We start from the raw sequence: 17950 nt of genomic DNA on the forward strand, positions 1-17950 counted from the left end.
TGTGGGCGTAGTTAGAAGCGACGTGATGGCTCATTGACAGGTATTGATCTTGTTCGAAGTCGTTTGTTCATTTTTCTGCAAAGTGGGGGAACTAGTGCGCACGTACGTACGTATATCCGCATATTGGTTTAGGTGCATCAGTTGTATACTACGCTGTACGGACGTGTTTACGATTGACCGAATCTAGAAAAATCATCAATTTGGATAGAAAGTAACCATTCGAAGAACAAAACTTTACACGACATGAGTTGCTTACAGTTGAACTACATCTTTATGTGCTCAAACTGAAAATAATTCATATGTTTAAGTCGAATTTCACGGGCAAAGCTACCACGTACGAGGCACCGTGTCATTTCTTCGCGTTCGGGCTAGCCGCAGCTAGTTCAGCCATGTCGCTCGCTGTATGGTCCCCCGGGCCCCTCGCATCGGCGTGCTTGTGGTGTTGCGAGCTTGCATGGTGGATTGCTCTCGCTGTGCATCTCTCGCACTTAATACTGGCCAGCAGTACTGAGTGTGTAGCCAAAGTATCAATTTGAGTTAGCAACCAAGATGTTTCGTCGTTCATTCTGTTTTTTCTCTCCTCCCCTTCTAGTTCTCCCTCCTCTTGACCTATTCCTCTGCTTTCCCTTGGTACGAACATGGTTTTGAAAATACTGTGTCTTTTTTAGAGTTGTGGCTGCCCCAAGTACAAAGTTGCTCAACACTGTTGTACTAATTACCTTTATCTCTTTTTATTTTACAAGATGGGTCATATAAAACGGGAAACATTGATTACAGCTCGATCCACTCTTATTTTTAAATTATAATATTGTCATTGTAGTAGGGAGGTCGTGAAGAACAATAATATTGAAATCTGCACTAGCTTGTAGGCCTACTACTACAAGTCAAGAAAAAAAAATATGTCTTTGTAATTTCAGAAAAGGACTTGTGACTAATCAAATAACGTTTCATAGTAATCTCCATTGATAATCACCAACAAATACAAAGCTTAGGGGTATGGCCGTGTCTCAACCTTTGGTTATCATTAAATAGAATCATAAATAACTATACTATCTAGCTTCACTCTTCATAAGAACATTACTTTAGGAAGACATGAATAATGCTATGCAACACCGTTTAAATGCACTCTAATTGAAATATGTTTAACTCTGCCTATCCAAACTTGTCCTTCTTGCTTTAGATCTGTCGTCTCGCGTTGAAGGATGCGTCTCTCAGCCAGGGCCTGACAGCAGGAGTGATGAGCTAGGGAGGGCAGTCCATCCTCCCCCAGGCGATGAATATTGTGCAATCTTCCACCGGGGTGGTCTGCTGTCTGTGCTTATACCCTCAGTGATATCTGTCTGACTTTGCAAGCTTCCACTGGCAGACTGTCATCGAAACACTAATTTGCTGAGATAAAATATATTTTTAGAAAAAAAATCATAAAAATACATTTTGCAATATTAGGGTATAACTATACTAATGTGAATGTAGAACTATTTCCTTCACTTCTGGAACTAAACTTGTCTGTCAGATAATAAAGCTTATCAATGCAAAATATCACTATATCACCTAAAATGCCTTTTTCATCGCGTATAATGTGTTGATCTCAAACACTAACCACTGTTGTGTATTGGAATCGGGTTGTAATGAGGTTTGCTGAAGAATGACTTGCGTGATAAGAATGACTACTGATACACCATCCATATATTTAAGTATAAAAGTGTTTTATATCATAGTAATATAATGTCCTCTGACTTCAAGCGTCAAATCCCAACTACACTTGTTTTAAAAAGCACGATTCGGTTGACACTGATACAAGCAATTAAACACACAACACCATTTACTGATGAACATACAATCAAGGGGTGAATGAGGGCTTGGTCTTCATGTTGAAAAAAGGCTTTCAATAATAGGCAAAACTGTAGTTACGGAAACAAAACAGGGACTGTATATGGTCGTCGGGGATAGCGTCTTTCACATACAACCCCCCCCCCCCCCCCCCCAACGTATACGGAGCAGGAGAACTGTAAAATGATTAAAAAATCATCTGGACAGAGGAATTTTTCTGCCTAGAATCTGCAGAGAGAAAAATTGTCCGGAAGGATTTTTTCATAACATTTTTGACTTAATTTGTTTTCTGTTTTCACTTTTACGGTTCTGCTCGGTATAGGAAGGAATTCCGTGATGCCATAAACGTAGTCTCCTCGGAACATAATCACCGACGGCAAGACAGGGATGATGATAAGAAAACTGCCTGATACAACTTACTCGTATACTGCCACAATCACACATTATGAACATCAAAGGAATAGAATACTAAAATGTCTTCTTACTGATTGCATATGCACCTATCATCACAATCATAATATCTGGAACCCTTCTGATGAAAGTGCATTAGCACGTCTCTCCAAAATCACGGTGGCTGACTCTTATGTATAGCTGCTCCGAACACTTCAGTACTTATACGACTTCACCGCGTTGAAAGACAGATACAAAACGACGAAGTTTATCCAAGAGTCCTTGTCTTGATCACTCGCGGGAGAGAGGCCTGATGAGTAATACTGTATAAACAAAACAAAGAGAGAGAAAGGGGGGGGGGGAGAGGGAGAGGAAGAGAGAGATAGAGAGGGAGGGAGCACACATATGCCCCTCTCTTCTCAATCTCCTCTTCATTATGCTACTATACACCTTTTCGTAGCTTTCTCTCCCTCTTCCCCCCTCTGTGTGCATGCATGTTAGTGTATATAATGGTCGCACGATTTTTGCCCCACTTCTTCTTGACGAGTGCCCATCGACGAAAGGCAGATTGAGTTGAGTCAGGGAGGTGTAGATTTAGAGTGGAATGTAATTTTTTTTATACATTTTATACATTTTTACACATTTAGGGTGGATATTGCAGTTAGGGTTTAGGTACATTTCAGGTTAATGTTACATTTGGCGTTACCTAACTCTTAAGTTAAAAGCTGGACGAAGCCTCTCATCAAACTTCGTTTGGAGACGATTGCTTGGACGTCAACAACAGATTTACGTCAGTATACTCAGGTAGATGCTATCCAGTAATTCAGTGAGTTGAAAGTCTTATCGGAAGGAATGGACACCTCGCACTGGACTGAAAATATGAAACCACTGATGGATGTCAAGAGGCCTAATTTGTCTGTCATCAAGAAGAAGTACCAGGAACTCTACCAGGACTTGTTTGGATGACTGGAGGCAGAGAGAGAGAGAGCTTCAAGCGGACCTTCGGGAGATGTCTCCTTGATGAGGAGCTCTGAAATATGGCATCTACGGAAAAGCCACGACGCGGACTCGGACAAGATATGGAAACGTTGATGAGCATTAATGAGCTCAAAGAGTTCAGAAGGTTGCTCGAGCAATGCCTGCTGTCGTTACCCAGAGCATGGACCTACACTAAAATTGGAGCATGAATCATCTGAACTACAGTAATTCCGTCGTTGTTTGATGTGGAGATTGACTGAAAACATGAAGCCACTGATGGATGTCAAGAAGCCCAATAACTGCAAAGAATTGGAGCATGAATCAACTGAAGTACATTAATTCCGAGTTGTTTGGAGGACTGGACGTAGAGAGAGCTTCAAGTGGACCTTCGGGAGATATCTCCAGGAGCTCTGACATGTGGCATCTACGGAAAAGACACGATGCGGACTCGGACAAGATATGGAAACGTTGATGAGCATTAATGAGCCCAAAGAGTTCAGAAAGTTTTATGATTTAAAATTTCGATAGCTGCAAATAATATGTGAACATGACACGTGAATTCGTTCCGCGCTGTCAGAGTCAACCAAGGCAACACAAATATTCACAAATAATTACGCGAGTCTGTTGACACATTTTAGGTCAAATCTTCTGAATAAGTTAGGAATAGGTTAGGAATAGGTTAGGAATAGGATTATAGGCTACCGAGTCATTTGACTCAGATTTTTTTTTGTGTGCAAACATGGTCCAGTCAAACGGGCTTCCGCATTGCATGTATCGGGTTGACATGATTATCACATGACGTGTTGAAATGCATTACATTGAGGGTTCTTAAAACATTTAGGGTTTATGTGTTGAACATTTCAAGCCGTTATTACATTTACTTCAAATGTACGTATTAAATTTACAGTGGATATCAAAGTTAGGTCAAGATGTTTTGAATTTTTATAGGGTTTATATTAGATAATAATTAGGTATATAGTGTCTTCATTACATTTAGAGTTGGCATTCCATATATTTTGGGTTAATGTGTGAAACATTATGGGTCGTTATTACATAATTTGAAAAAGTATTAGATTTAGAGTGGATATTACACTTTGTTATTTTTTACCCTCTTTGTATTTCAGGTTTCAGACATCACTCCAGCACAACTGTGTCAAGAACGACTCGCATCCTCAATCTTATGCTGGACATCGTTTGCAAACACAGAAACTGGTAAGTCGAGCAGCGTTATGAAGAGTAGCTTGTCTAGTACAACGACTTCAGAGTGACACGTGTGTTGCTGGTATAGGTTTCATGTGGGATGGAACTGGGCAGAATTTAGCCACTTTTGAATTTTTATAGGGTTTATATTAAATAATAATTGACTGAAAACATCAAGCCACTGATGGATGTCAAGAAGCCCAATAACTGCAAAGAATTGGAGCATGAATCATCTGAACCACAGTAATTCCGTCGTTGTTTGTCAGCTGGTTGTGAAGGTGCCATCCTGTTGCAGGACAAGCAGCGTGCCCGCATCTTAGTGATGGCAGGAGTCATGCCCGGCCAGAAGAATGAGGACTCCGCCCGTGAGCACAATCATGGTGACACTCTGGTGGGCTGAATGTAATGCCTGGAGTACCTGGTCTCGAAGTGATGGGGGATGATGATGCGGTCCTTGTACAGGCATACCCCATCAAATTCTGTGAGATGCATACGGAATTGAAAGAACTACGGACATTCGGCGAAGATTACCTCTCAACTTGCGGCTTACGAACGAGATTTCGTATGGGATTTTCAATTACATGAACTGGCTAATACCCAGTAGCATCTTCCGCCTGTCGATCTATCAACATCTGTCATCGTGGCTGGGAAAATGAATTTTTTATGCTGTAATCATCAATAAGTTCTTACTTTTTAGCTGACACTTGGTTTATTGTCAGCCAATGATTACAGCATCTACATGTGTACAAAAGCAAAAGAAATTGCATATTAGAAAACCATAATCATATAGTTTGATGTGAAGATTGACTGAAAACATGAAGCCACTGATGGATGTCAAGAAGCCCAATAACTGCAAAGAATTGGAGCATGAATCAACTGGATTGCATAATTCCGTCGTTGTTTGATGTGGAGATTGACTGAAAACATGAAGCCATTGATGGATGTCAAGAAGCCCAATGTGTATGTCATTAAGAAGAAGAACCAGAACCTTGTTATAGAATTCCTCAGAAATATGTAAAACAGTTGAATAAGATATTATTTTCATTTCTGTGGAATTCTAAAAGAGATAAAGTTAAAAGAGCGGTTGTAATGAATGGTGTTTTACAAGGTGGGTTAGGAATGATTGATTTAGATGCAAAAATGAATTCACTTAGGCTTTCTTGGTTGCCGAAATTATTAGATACTAGTGATAAATCCTGGAAATATATGTGTAAATTTTGGTTAAATAGAATCGGAGGGGTTTATCTATGTTTACATTATAATTGTTCAGCAACAGATATGATTTTATTGTGTAAAAGATATAAATTACCGGTATTTTATTCGGATCTTCTTTCTACATGGGCAAAAACACATTATACAAATATATTGCAGGTGACTGATATATCAAATGAAATCATTTGGAATAATACAAACATCAAGTATATGAATGAAGTTTTATTTAACAGATACTGGATTGAAAAAGGTATCATTCATGTTAAACAATTGATAGAAAATGAATCATGGAAAAATCATGAACAAATATATGAGACAATGAATTTGACTTCTTTATTAATATTGTTTCAATATGAAAGAATTAAAAAGGCACTGCCACAGGTGTGGTTTGATTATTTGTGTAAAAGGCAATGTACCAGAGATGTTTTGTTTAATAAAGAATTGTTTCAAATAAATACTGGAGATATAATTGAGTTGATAGTTTTAAAGACAAAACAGTTTTATTCGTTACTGCTGGATGAAAAGAAATCCGACCTAAGTGTAATATACTTTTGGACAAAGACATTATATATACCTCCAGATTTTGATTGGAAGGTGTTATTTGATTTCAAGTTTGGAAAATTATTTAATAATAAAATAAAGCAATATAGTTTTAAGTTATTACATAGAATTTTGCCATTTAAAGAAAATTTAGTGAAATGGAGAATTATGTCTGATATGATTTGTAAGAAATGCAACGAAGTTGAATCGATCTGGCATGTCTTGTTACATTGCCCAGATACGAAGTTATATTGGGAAAAAATATCAAATTTTATATGCGCTTATTTTCATATTGATATCACTGTAAATGAACGAATGATATTAACAGGAATAGATGTAAGAGATAAATCTTTGATGTTGTTAAATTTGATATTAGTTTTGGCCCAATACACGATCTTTCGTTTGTATATACTTAGCAATTATACCGCAAAAGCAACGAATGTATCCGCATTATTGATTAACTTTAGAACAGAGCTCAATATGAATTTAAAATTTATAGTAAAAAAAAACTTACTTAATTTCACGAAAAGGCAACTCCATGAATTAGAACAGAAGTTGAATCACATAAATGATATTTGATTAACTGTGGATGCGGAAATTGATATGTTGAGGTAATGTCACACTTATGTAGTATTTTGGATATATTTGAAGTATGTAATTTCCAGAGGAATCGAAATTCATGTGATGATTATGATTTTGACAATTTATTGTTCTATGTTCGTATATCTTGTTCTCTGTATGTCTTCTGTGAACCTTTTTAGATATTTGAAATGAAATAAAGTCCCTCGAAGGAGGATAAAGAAAAAAAAAAAAGAAGAAGAACCAGGAACTCTACCAGGAGTTGTTTGGAGGACTGGACGTAGAGAGAGCTTCAAGTGGACCTTCGGGAGATGGCTCCAGGAGCTCTGACATGTGGCATCTACTGAAAAGACACGGAAAACATGGCGGGATAGGGAGCGCAGTGGTGTTTACAAAAGGTGGACACAGCTACGACGTAGAAGTACAACATAATTCCTCTGAAGAATGGTGATGAGGTATCTATTGGGAGAGCTACAGATGTCACTATCCAGATGGTGGCAGCCAAGAATGCACTGAATCTTTCCCGCAAACACTGCATCTTCAAGCAGCTCGAGAACGGGAGCTGGACTGTGATCGACAACAAGGTATTAAATGACTCCAGGACATAAGACCCTTTTGCCTTCCATCTGGAGTTTGGTGTTTATGTCAATGATAAGAGAGTGCATCCGTTGGCGCCTGCAACATTAAGCGAAGGAGATAAGTTGGAATTGGGAAGGAAGCCCACAGCTGGGGAGACAAATGAGTTTATTTACCGTGTGAGCAAATTAGAACAGTCTGCAGAGGAGGTGGATTGAGGAGAGTTGTTATTACATTTAGGGGTGACGAAACACCGAGTGCCATCCAAGCCCTGAATGGATAGAAACTGAATGGAAAGCGACAAATGCCAGATGACGGAAGGTTGAAGAGGCGGAGCCCCCGATGAATGATGTCATGGCAGCTATGGTGTTGACTAGTCAATGTGGAACGGGAAGACCTCTTGCCCACAGAGAGAGAAATCAATCATGTTCCCAGAATGATATTCAACAGTGTGTGAATTTTGTATTGCACAATACAGTCGAATAGAAAACAGGGCAGTGCGAACAGTTATGGGAGTAGACTGGGCAGTTTCTTCTGATACGGTTTATGATATGCTTATATTATATAAATTAAAAAGATCGAACGATTAAACGTGTTTTTCATTTTATGTATAAAGTAGTTCATGATTTAGTACGACAATGTTTGCGACGTCATTTTGTTTTTATAAGTTATAATGTATTACATTTAGGGTGGATATTAGAGTTAGTGTTTAGGTATCTTTAGGGTTAATATTACATTTAGAGTTATTACGTTTAGGGGTGACAAAACGCTCAAGTACCATTCGGGCACTAAATGGCTACCAGCTAAATGGAAAGCGACGAATTGTTGAAGGTTGAAGAGGCGGAGCCCCCGATGGATGACGTCATGGCAGCTATGGTGTGGAACGGGAAGACCTCTTGCCCACAGAGAGAGAAATCAATCATGTTCCCAGAATGATATTCAACAGTGTGTGAATTTTGTATTGCACAATACAGTCGAATAGAAAACAGGGCAGTGCGAACAGTTATGGGAGTAGACTGGGCAGTTTCTTCTGATACGGTTTATGATATGCTTATATTATATAAATTAAAAAGATCGAACGATTAAACGTGTTTTTCATTTTATGTATAAAGTAGTTCATGATTTAGTACGACAATGTTTGCGACGTCATTTTGTTTTTATAAGTTATAATGTATTACATTTAGGGTGGATATTAGAGTTAGTGTTTAGGTATCTTTAGGGTTAATATTACATTTAGAGTTATTACGTTTAGGGGTGACAAAACGCTCAAGTACCATTCGGGCACTAAATGGCTACCAGCTAAATGGAAAGCGACGAATTGTTGAAGGTTGAAGAGGCGGAGCCCCCGATGGATGATGTCAATGTGGAACGGGAAGACCTCTTGCCCACAGAGAGAGAAATCAATCATGTTCCCAGAATGATATTCAACAGTGTGTGAATTTTATATTGCACAATACAGTCGAATAGAAAACAGGGCAGTGCGAACAGTTATGGGAGTAGACTGGGCAGTTTCTTCTGATACGGTTTATGATATGCTTATATTATATAAATTAAAAAGATCGAACGATTAAACGTGTTTTTCATTTTATGTATAAAGTAGTTCATGATTTAGTACGACAATGTTTGCGACGTCATTTTGTTTTTATGAGTTTTATGTACATGGTATCATGTTTTATGTTTTATATACATGGTATCATATGGGAGTGCAACGCAAGCGAGGGATTATTGAATGTGTGAGTGCAATGGTGCAAACTGTATGCAAATGTATTACATTTAGAGTGGATATTAGAGTTAGTGTTTAGGTATCTTTAGGGTTAATATTACATTTAGAGTTATTACGTTTAGGGGTGACAAAACGCTCAAGTACCATTCGGGCACTAAATGGCTATCAGCTAAATGGAAAGCGACGAATTGTTGAAGGTTGAAGAGGCGGAGCCCCCGATGGATGACGTCATGGCAGCTATGGTGTGGAACGGGAAGACCTCTTGCCCACAGAGAGAGAAATCAATCATGTTCCCAGAATGATATTCAACAGTGTGTGAATTTTGTATTGCACAATACAGTCGAATAGAAAACAGGGCAGTGCGAACAGTTATGGGAGTAGACTGGGCAGTTTCTTCTGATACGGTTTATGATATGCTTATACTATATAAATTAAAAAGATCGAACGATTAAACGTGTTTTTCATTTTATGTATAAAGTAGTTCATGATTTAGTACGACAATGTTTGCGACGTCATTTTGTTTTTATAAGTTATAATGTATTACATTTAGGGTGGATATTAGAGTTAGTATGCTTATATTATATAAATTAAAAAGATCGAACGATTAAACGTGTTTTTCATTTTATGTATAAAGTAGTTCATCATTTAGTACGACAATGTTTGCGACGTCATTTTGTTTATATGAGTTATAATTACAGTCTAAGACAAACGATACAGAATTTCATACTACCGCCGATTCGCACTGAGCTAAAACGAAGGAGTATTTCTTATTACGGGATAAAACTGGAATAATTTAGGAGATGATTAAGGTCAGCAATTTGTGGTGACGATGGTGAAAGCGTTTTAGCTGGAGTAAAGGAATTTTTATTGTTCAGGTTATGTTTGTGATTATGTTTTATTCTATTAAAATAGTTTGTTTTGAAGATACATGCAGGGGCGGGTGGGTTGTAGTTAGAGGGGATGTGCAGTATTCATTTTACAGCAATCTGTTGTCAATAGTTTTAAGTGTCTTCTTTCGTGTGTATTAGCTATTATTTCTGTATTTTTTATTTCTATTGTTTTTATTTATCAAGTATTTACTTAATTAACTATTTTAAGATATTTATGATTTTAAGTTTAATGGAAATGTTATTTAATTTTGTTAATTGATAGTCTTGCCTGTTTTGTGTCTTGCCTACGATATGTTAATTGATTTGTGTAGTTTTATGTAGTTTTTATTTGCTTTATATCTATGATGATGAATCACCTTACGTATACTTGTTTTCATTGCACGGACTAACTGAAAGACAGCCATGGCTGATTTTAGTACCGTGGTTAAATAAAATGAATGAATGAATGAATGAATGAATGAATAGTCAATTACTGTAGTATTCATTTACAAGTAGAGTTACGAATGCGAATTATGAAATATGGGTCCGAAATATGGCATATACGGAAGAGACGCGACTCGGACTCGGGAGAAAGTTCAGCCATCTCGGTCTGGACTGAAAACATGAAGCCACTGATGGATGCCAAGAAGCCTATAATTTGTCTGTCAACAAGAAGAAGTACCAGGAACTCTACCAGGAGTTGTTTGGAGGACTGGAGGCACAGAGAGAGCTTCAAACGGACCTTCGGGAGATGTCTCCAGGAGCTCTGAAATGTGGCATCTACGGAAAAGACACGACGCGGACTCGGACAAGATATGGAAACGTTGATGAGCCCGAACAGTTCTGAAGGCTGCTCAAGCAATGCCAGATGTCGCCAGATGCAAACACAACATTTGAAGAGTGACTTTAGAATAATGGATGCATATCTCCTTAAGGGTTCTTAACACATTTGAGGTCGTTATTACATTGAATTAAGATTTACTCATTAGATTTAGAGTGGATTTTAATAGTTTTTGTAAATTTATACATTTTTATACATTTAGGGTGGATATTAGAGTTGGGGTTTAGGTATAACCGACGAAGATAAATGAGCACATCACACACTGTGAAAAAGAGAAGCATGGAGAAGAAAAAATGAAAAAAGCCGGAGCCCGAACTTGTAAGAATGAAGAAGTTGGAGATCGATCGCTTACTATTTCTCGTGCCTCCCCAACGATCGCAGAGGTGTATGGAGAAGTACCGGTAAGTGAAGTCAGATTGAGTGGACTAAAAGTTGACCGGTGTACCTTTGTTGAACGGTGTTCACGAGTAGGTGAAAATGAACTGCAAATATCATCGAACCATGAATCATCTGAACTCATTCCGTCGTTGCTTGATGTGGAGATTGCTTTAAGAAAGACTTTGCATGTACGGTTGACATGATTATCACATTTAGTGTTAAAATGTTTTACATGGAGGGTTCTTAAAACATTTAAGGTCCTTATTACATTGAAGATTTACGTATTAGATTTAGAGTTGATTTTAATATTTTTTTAGACATTTTATACATTTTTATACATTTAGGGCGGATATCAAAGTTAGGGTTTAGGTATAACCGACGAAGATAAATGAGCACATCACACACTGTGAAAAAGAGAAGCATGGAGAATAAAAAATGGAAAAGGCCGGAGCCCGAACTGGTGAAAATGAAGAAGTTGGAGATCGATCGCTTACTATTTCTCGTGCCTCCCCAGCGATCGCAGAGGTCGATGGAGAAGTACCGGTAAGTGAAGTCAGATTGAGTGGACTAAAAGTTGACCGGTGTACCTTTGTTGAACGGTGTTCACGAGTAGGTGAAAATGAACTGCAAATATCATCGAACCATGAATCATCTGAACTCATTCCGTCGTTGCTTGATGTGGAGATTGCTTTAAGAAAGACTTTGCATGTACGGTTGACATGATTATCACATTTAGTGTTAAAATGTTTTACATGGAGGGTTCTTAAAACATTTAAGGTCCTTATTACATTGAAGATTTACGTATTAGATTTAGAGTTGATTTTAATATTTTTTTAGACATTTTATACATTTTTATACATTTAGGGCGGATATCAAAGTTAGGGTTTAGGTATAACCGACGAAGATAAATGAGCACATCACACACTGTGAAAAAGAGAAGCATGGAGAATAAAAAATGGAAAAGGCCGGAGCCCGAACTGGTGAAAATGAAGAAGTTGGAGATCGATCGCTTACTATTTCTCGTGCCTCCCCAGCGATCGCAGAGGTCGATGGAGAAGTACCGGTAAGTGAAGTCAGATTGAGTGGACTAAAAGTTGACCGGTGTACCTTTGTTGAACGGTGTTCACGAGTAGGTGAAAATGAACTGCAAATATCATCGAACCATGAATCATCTGAACTCATTCCGTCGTTGCTTGATGTGGAGATTGCTTTAAGAAAGACTTTGCATGTACGGTTGACATGATTATCACATTTAGTGTTAAAATGTTTTACATGGAGGGTTCTTAAAACATTTAAGGTCCTTATTACATTGAAGATTTACGTATTAGATTTAGAGTTGATTTTAATATTTTTTTAGACATTTTATACATTTTTATACATTTAGGGCGGATATCAAAGTTAGGGTTTAGGTATAACCGACGAAGATAAATGAGCACATCACACACTGTGAAAAAGAGAAGCATGGAGAATAAAAAATGGAAAAGGCCGGAGCCCGAACTGGTGAAAATGAAGAAGTTGGAGATCGATCGCTTACTATTTCTCGTGCCTCCCCAGCGATCGCAGAGTTCGATGGAGAAGTACCGGTAAGTGAAGTCAGATTGAGTGGACTAAAAGTTGACCGGTGTACCTTTGTTGAACGGTGTTCACGAGTAAGTGAAAATGAACTGCAAATATCATCGAACCATGAATCATCTGAACTCATTCCGTCGTTGTTTGATGTGGAGATTGCTTTAAGAAAGACTTTGCATGTACGGTTGACATGATTATCACATTTAGTGTTAAAATGTTTTACATGGAGGGTTCTTAACACATTTAAGGTCGTTATTACATTGAATTAAGATTTACGTATTAGATTTAGAGTTGGTTTTAAATTTTTTTTATACATTTCATACATTTTTATACATTTAGGGTGGATATTACATTTAGGGTTTAGGTATAACCGACGAAGATATAAAGACCTGGTTTGGCAGTCTTATCGAAAGGAATGAACATCTCGAGGACTGGACTGAAAATATGAAGCCAATGATGGATGTCAAGAAGCCTAATGTGTCTGTCAACAAGAAGAAGTACCAGGAACTCTACCAGGAGTTGTTTGGATGACTGGAGGCAGAGAGAGAGAGCTTCAAGCGGACCTTCGGGAGATGTCTCCAGGAGCTCTGAAATGTGGCATCTACGGAAAAGACACGACGCGGACTCGGACAAGATATGGAAACGTTGATGAGCCCGAACAGTTCTGAAGGCTGCTCAAGCAATGCCAGATGTCGCCAGATGCAAACACAACATTTGAAGAGTGACTTTAGAATAATGGATGCATATCTCCTTAAGGGTTCTTAACACATTTAAGGTCGTTATTACATTGAATTAAGATTTACTCATTAGATTTAGAGTGGATTTTAATAGTTTTTGTAAATTTATACATTTTTATACATTTAGGGTGGATATTAGAGTTGGGGTTTAGGTATAACCGACGAAGATAAATGAGCACATCACACACTGTGAAAAAGAGAAGCATGGAGAAGAAAAAAATGAAAAAAGCCGGAGCCCGAACTTGTAAGAATGAAGAAGTTGGAGATCGATCGCTTACTATTTATCGTGCCTCCCCAACGATCGCAGAGGTGTATGGAGAAGTACCGGTAAGTGAAGTCAGATTGAGTGGACTAAAAGTTGACCGGTGTACCTTTGTTGAACGGTGTTCACGAGTAGGTGAAAATGAACTGCAAATATCATCGAACCATGAATCATCTGAACTCATTCCGTCGTTGCTTGATGTGGAGATTGCTTTAAGAAAGACTTTGCATGTACGGTTGACATGATTATCACATTTAGTGTTAAAATGTTTTACATGGAGGGTTCTTAAAACATTTAAGGTCCTTATTACATTGAAGATTTACGTATTAGATTTAGAGTTGATTTTAATATTTTTTTAGACATTTTATACATTTTTATACATTTAGGGCGGATATCAAAGTTAGGGTTTAGGTATAACCGACGAAGATAAATGAGCACATCACACACTGTGAAAAAGAGAAGCATGGAGAATAAAAAATGGAAAAGGCCGGAGCCCGAACTGGTGAAAATGAAGAAGTTGGAGATCGATCGCTTACTATTTCTCGTGCCTCCCCAGCGATCGCAGAGGTCGATGGAGAAGTACCGGTAAGTGAAGTCAGATTGAGTGGACTAAAAGTTGACCGGTGTACCTTTGTTGAACGGTGTTCACGAGTAGGTGAAAATGAACTGCAAATATCATCGAACCATGAATCATCTGAACTCATTCCGTCGTTGTTTGATGTGGAGATTGCTTTAAGAAAGACTTTGCATGTACGGTTGACATGATTATCACATTTAGTGTTAAAATGTTTTACATGGAGGGTTCTTAACACATTTAAGGTCGTTATTACATTGAATTAAGATTTACGTATTAGATTTAGAGTTGGTTTTAATTTTTTTTTATACATTTCATACATTTTTATACATTTAGGGTGGATGTTACAGTTAGGGTTCCTCACCGCGGTCGGTACGGGTCGGGCGCAACAAAAGTTGGTAGAAATGTGTGGGGAATTGTTCTGAGCAATGCAGTAACTTGCTATCGAGACACTGTGGAGAGCTACTGAAGTAAGATATTGTGGACATTTTCGAACTGACTGTCATGAAAGGATTACAACATGGATGATATCGTATGGGTGCCATGGTGATACTCTTGTAGGGAAACAAGGACTGAGGGAGACCAACACCAACCATCTTGCAAATATTGTCAACATAAATAAGTCCTTGACTCTTTGCTCATTCGAGTCGCGGTTCTAATTGCTCGACTCATACGTCAGCAATGTTGACAATCTGCAGAAGGTATATAAACGATAGAAAAGTAACACTATAACATATATACAAGTTCCTCTATTAGGTATAACCGACGAAGATATAAAGACCTGGTTTGGCAGTCTTATCGAAAGGAATGAACATCTCGAGGACTGGACTGAAAACATGAAGCCACTGATGGATGTCAAGAAGCCTAATTTGTCTGTCAACAAGAAGAAGTACCAGGAACTCTACTACCAGGAGTTGTTTGGAGGACTGGAGGCAGAGAGCTTATAGGGGACCTTCGGGAGATGTCCAGCCGTATTTAAAAAATCATTCAGTTGACTGTGCAATTATTGTTTTGTTGTTGTTTTTATACGGAAAGTATAAAACAAAACAAAAAATCAGGGCACGCAAGCACATACATAAACACATGCACAAATCCCGACATGTATACTTTCAGTGTTAATGGATTTCCAATGACTAAAATCGTTATCAATTGAAAATTTGTCGAACGCTTTCCATAGAAACTATCATGCGATCGACTCGTACACTTCTGATTATGATAAATATAGGTTTGAACAAAGGTAACATTTCCTTTCTTTTCAGCTATCTCCTATTTCATATCTGTTATGATGCCTTACCTTAACCTTTATCAGGGTCGCTGAGTGGTACTGCACAGTCTCCACCTCTGGCGGTCACAACCGAGAGTCTGGGTCGTGGCACAGCTATTCCCTGTCCATTTGCGTGAAATATTGAGACCTACATTCTTATGGGAAAAAAAAAACAATGACATAAACACCCAGAGACTCCAACCCCAAGCACCTTCTGATCTGGAGATTCTCCCGCCTGAAACCCTTAGCAAACGGGAGACTCCAACTTGATGTGTGAGAAGCGCTAAATTCCCAGGGTTCTAGATGCTCTCTGGCGCTATCTAAGGCTTATTTCTTCAACATACGATAGAAATAAGTAAGAAATTCTTTCCAACGGGAGACAAAGAGCCAGGGCGGGAGAAATTAAATCTCAAGCGGGAGAACGGGAGATTTTGCAAAAATGGGTTTTCGGCGGGAGATCTCCCGTCGAAAACGGGAGAGTTGGAGTCTCTGAACACCAGTCTTGGATGAGCGCACTTGGGAACTGCCCCCAAGGCCCTGCCCAAGCCCTCTTTTCATCCCGTAGGATCAGGCGAGGAGTTAGTTCCTGGCACTCTTATTTCTGCGGGGTACAATTTTGACTCATAAATAATTTGACTTGAGAGGTAAGTAACTTGCTCTCCTACTAACTTTGACTCACTTTGAGCAAATTCTTTTCTTGTAATACCGCATCATTTGAAGTAAACATGGCATAACCAAAAAACAACATCCGAATCACTACAACTTGAACTGCGTTTGACTGCCATTGCAGCTGACGCCATTTCTAGTCAAAACATACTCCGCCAAATTTGGGCTGACAAATAAGAGTGTGAAGGTTCAGAAGTAAGTTCTTCTCTCTACAGTTTTTGCAATGGAAGAAACTCACTTCTGAACATAGTTAAGAAATGTTAATTTAAAGAAATTGTTCAGTTTTGGTTGAGACCTTATTTCAGGTTTCAAACATTTTTTTAAAGAAGTTTCTGAGTGCGTTTCAAAATGTTTCAGGTCTCAATTTCATTTTGAAACGCACTAAGAAACTTCTTCCTCTCTCCCCACTCTCCCCTCTTCCTCTTTCTCTCTCTCTCTCTCTTTCTCCCCTCTCTCTTCCTCTCTCTCTCTCCTCCCCAACACACACACACACACACACAATCTCTCTTTTTCAGCTTTTTTCTTTATATGAAGAGCTTGTTCGCAAAACCGATAAGTCCATATTTGCCAAATGGAGATATTTGTGATTAAAGGTCAAGAATAATAAAGAGAACAAGAAAATGTTTGCTTCTTTTGACCATAACTACAAAAATGTACCTTAATATGGAGTGAAAAATATATCATCTAAAAGGTATTATTTTGTACTTTATGACAGAGACCGTACTTCAAAATCTTAAAAATGGACTTATCGGTTTTTGCGAACAAACTCTTCATATGTTTTATTGCATCAACAAAATCATGATATATACAAAATATTACAAATGCTTAGACAAATTTATGGGCGAAATCAAACATGAACTTCAGATATGAAGCTCGATATTAACCAATTGATAAAGAGAGCAATGCTTGTATACATAAATACTCATCTGCTTACGGCGAGACGGACGCCGGGCGAAGGGCAATCGCAACAGCTCACTTGAGTCTTCGGATCAGGTGAGCCAAAAATAGGAGGCACCGCTTGATTTTTCTAGTTTGCACATACGATATGGTAACGATATACTCAGAAAATGTCAATATCTTATTTTCATAAAACAGAACATCTGTATGCAAGGGATCTGCAGGAAGTTGAGAAATATTTTTCGCGAAGGTTTTTTTTTTTTTTTTTTTTTTTGGTTTTTTTTCCTCTCTTCTTCTCTCCTTCTCCCCCTATCTTCCTCCCTCTCTCTCCCCACCCCCCTCTTCCTCTCCTTCCTCTCTTCCTCTCTCCTTCTCCCCCTATCTTCCTCCCTCTCTCTCCCCACCCCCCTCTTCCTCTCCTTCCTCTCTCTCTCTCTCTCTCATTCTCCCCCTATCTTCCTCCCTCTCTCTCCCCACCCCCCTCTTCCTCTCCCCCTCTCTCTTAAGCTCTCTCTCTCCCCTATCTCTCTCCCTCCCTCTCTCCCTCTCCCTCTTCATCGCGCTACTAGGGCTCTCTTCACCATGCAGCGAGAGGGCCTTGACAAAAGGCTGAAGTGCGGCCGGAGGCGCAGACGCTCGCGAAGGAGAATGTGGCGCCTGGCTAGTCGACACATAAAAATGGGGGTGGCAGCGCAGTGCGTGGAGGGATATCACGCTCTCATGAAATTACTGTAACAACTGTAAACAAGCATAACCAGGCATAAAGAAAGATATGATGAGTTACAAAACTGAAGACAAAGCACAAATGGAAAACAGACCTAGCAGATTGTGACAAAGAAAAGATAAAGGGCTGCCAGGGGCAAGA

Source organism: Diadema setosum, chromosome 18, assembly GCF_964275005.1.
Source record: "Diadema setosum chromosome 18, eeDiaSeto1, whole genome shotgun sequence".
NCBI lineage: Eukaryota > Metazoa > Echinodermata > Echinoidea > Diadematoida > Diadematidae > Diadema > Diadema setosum.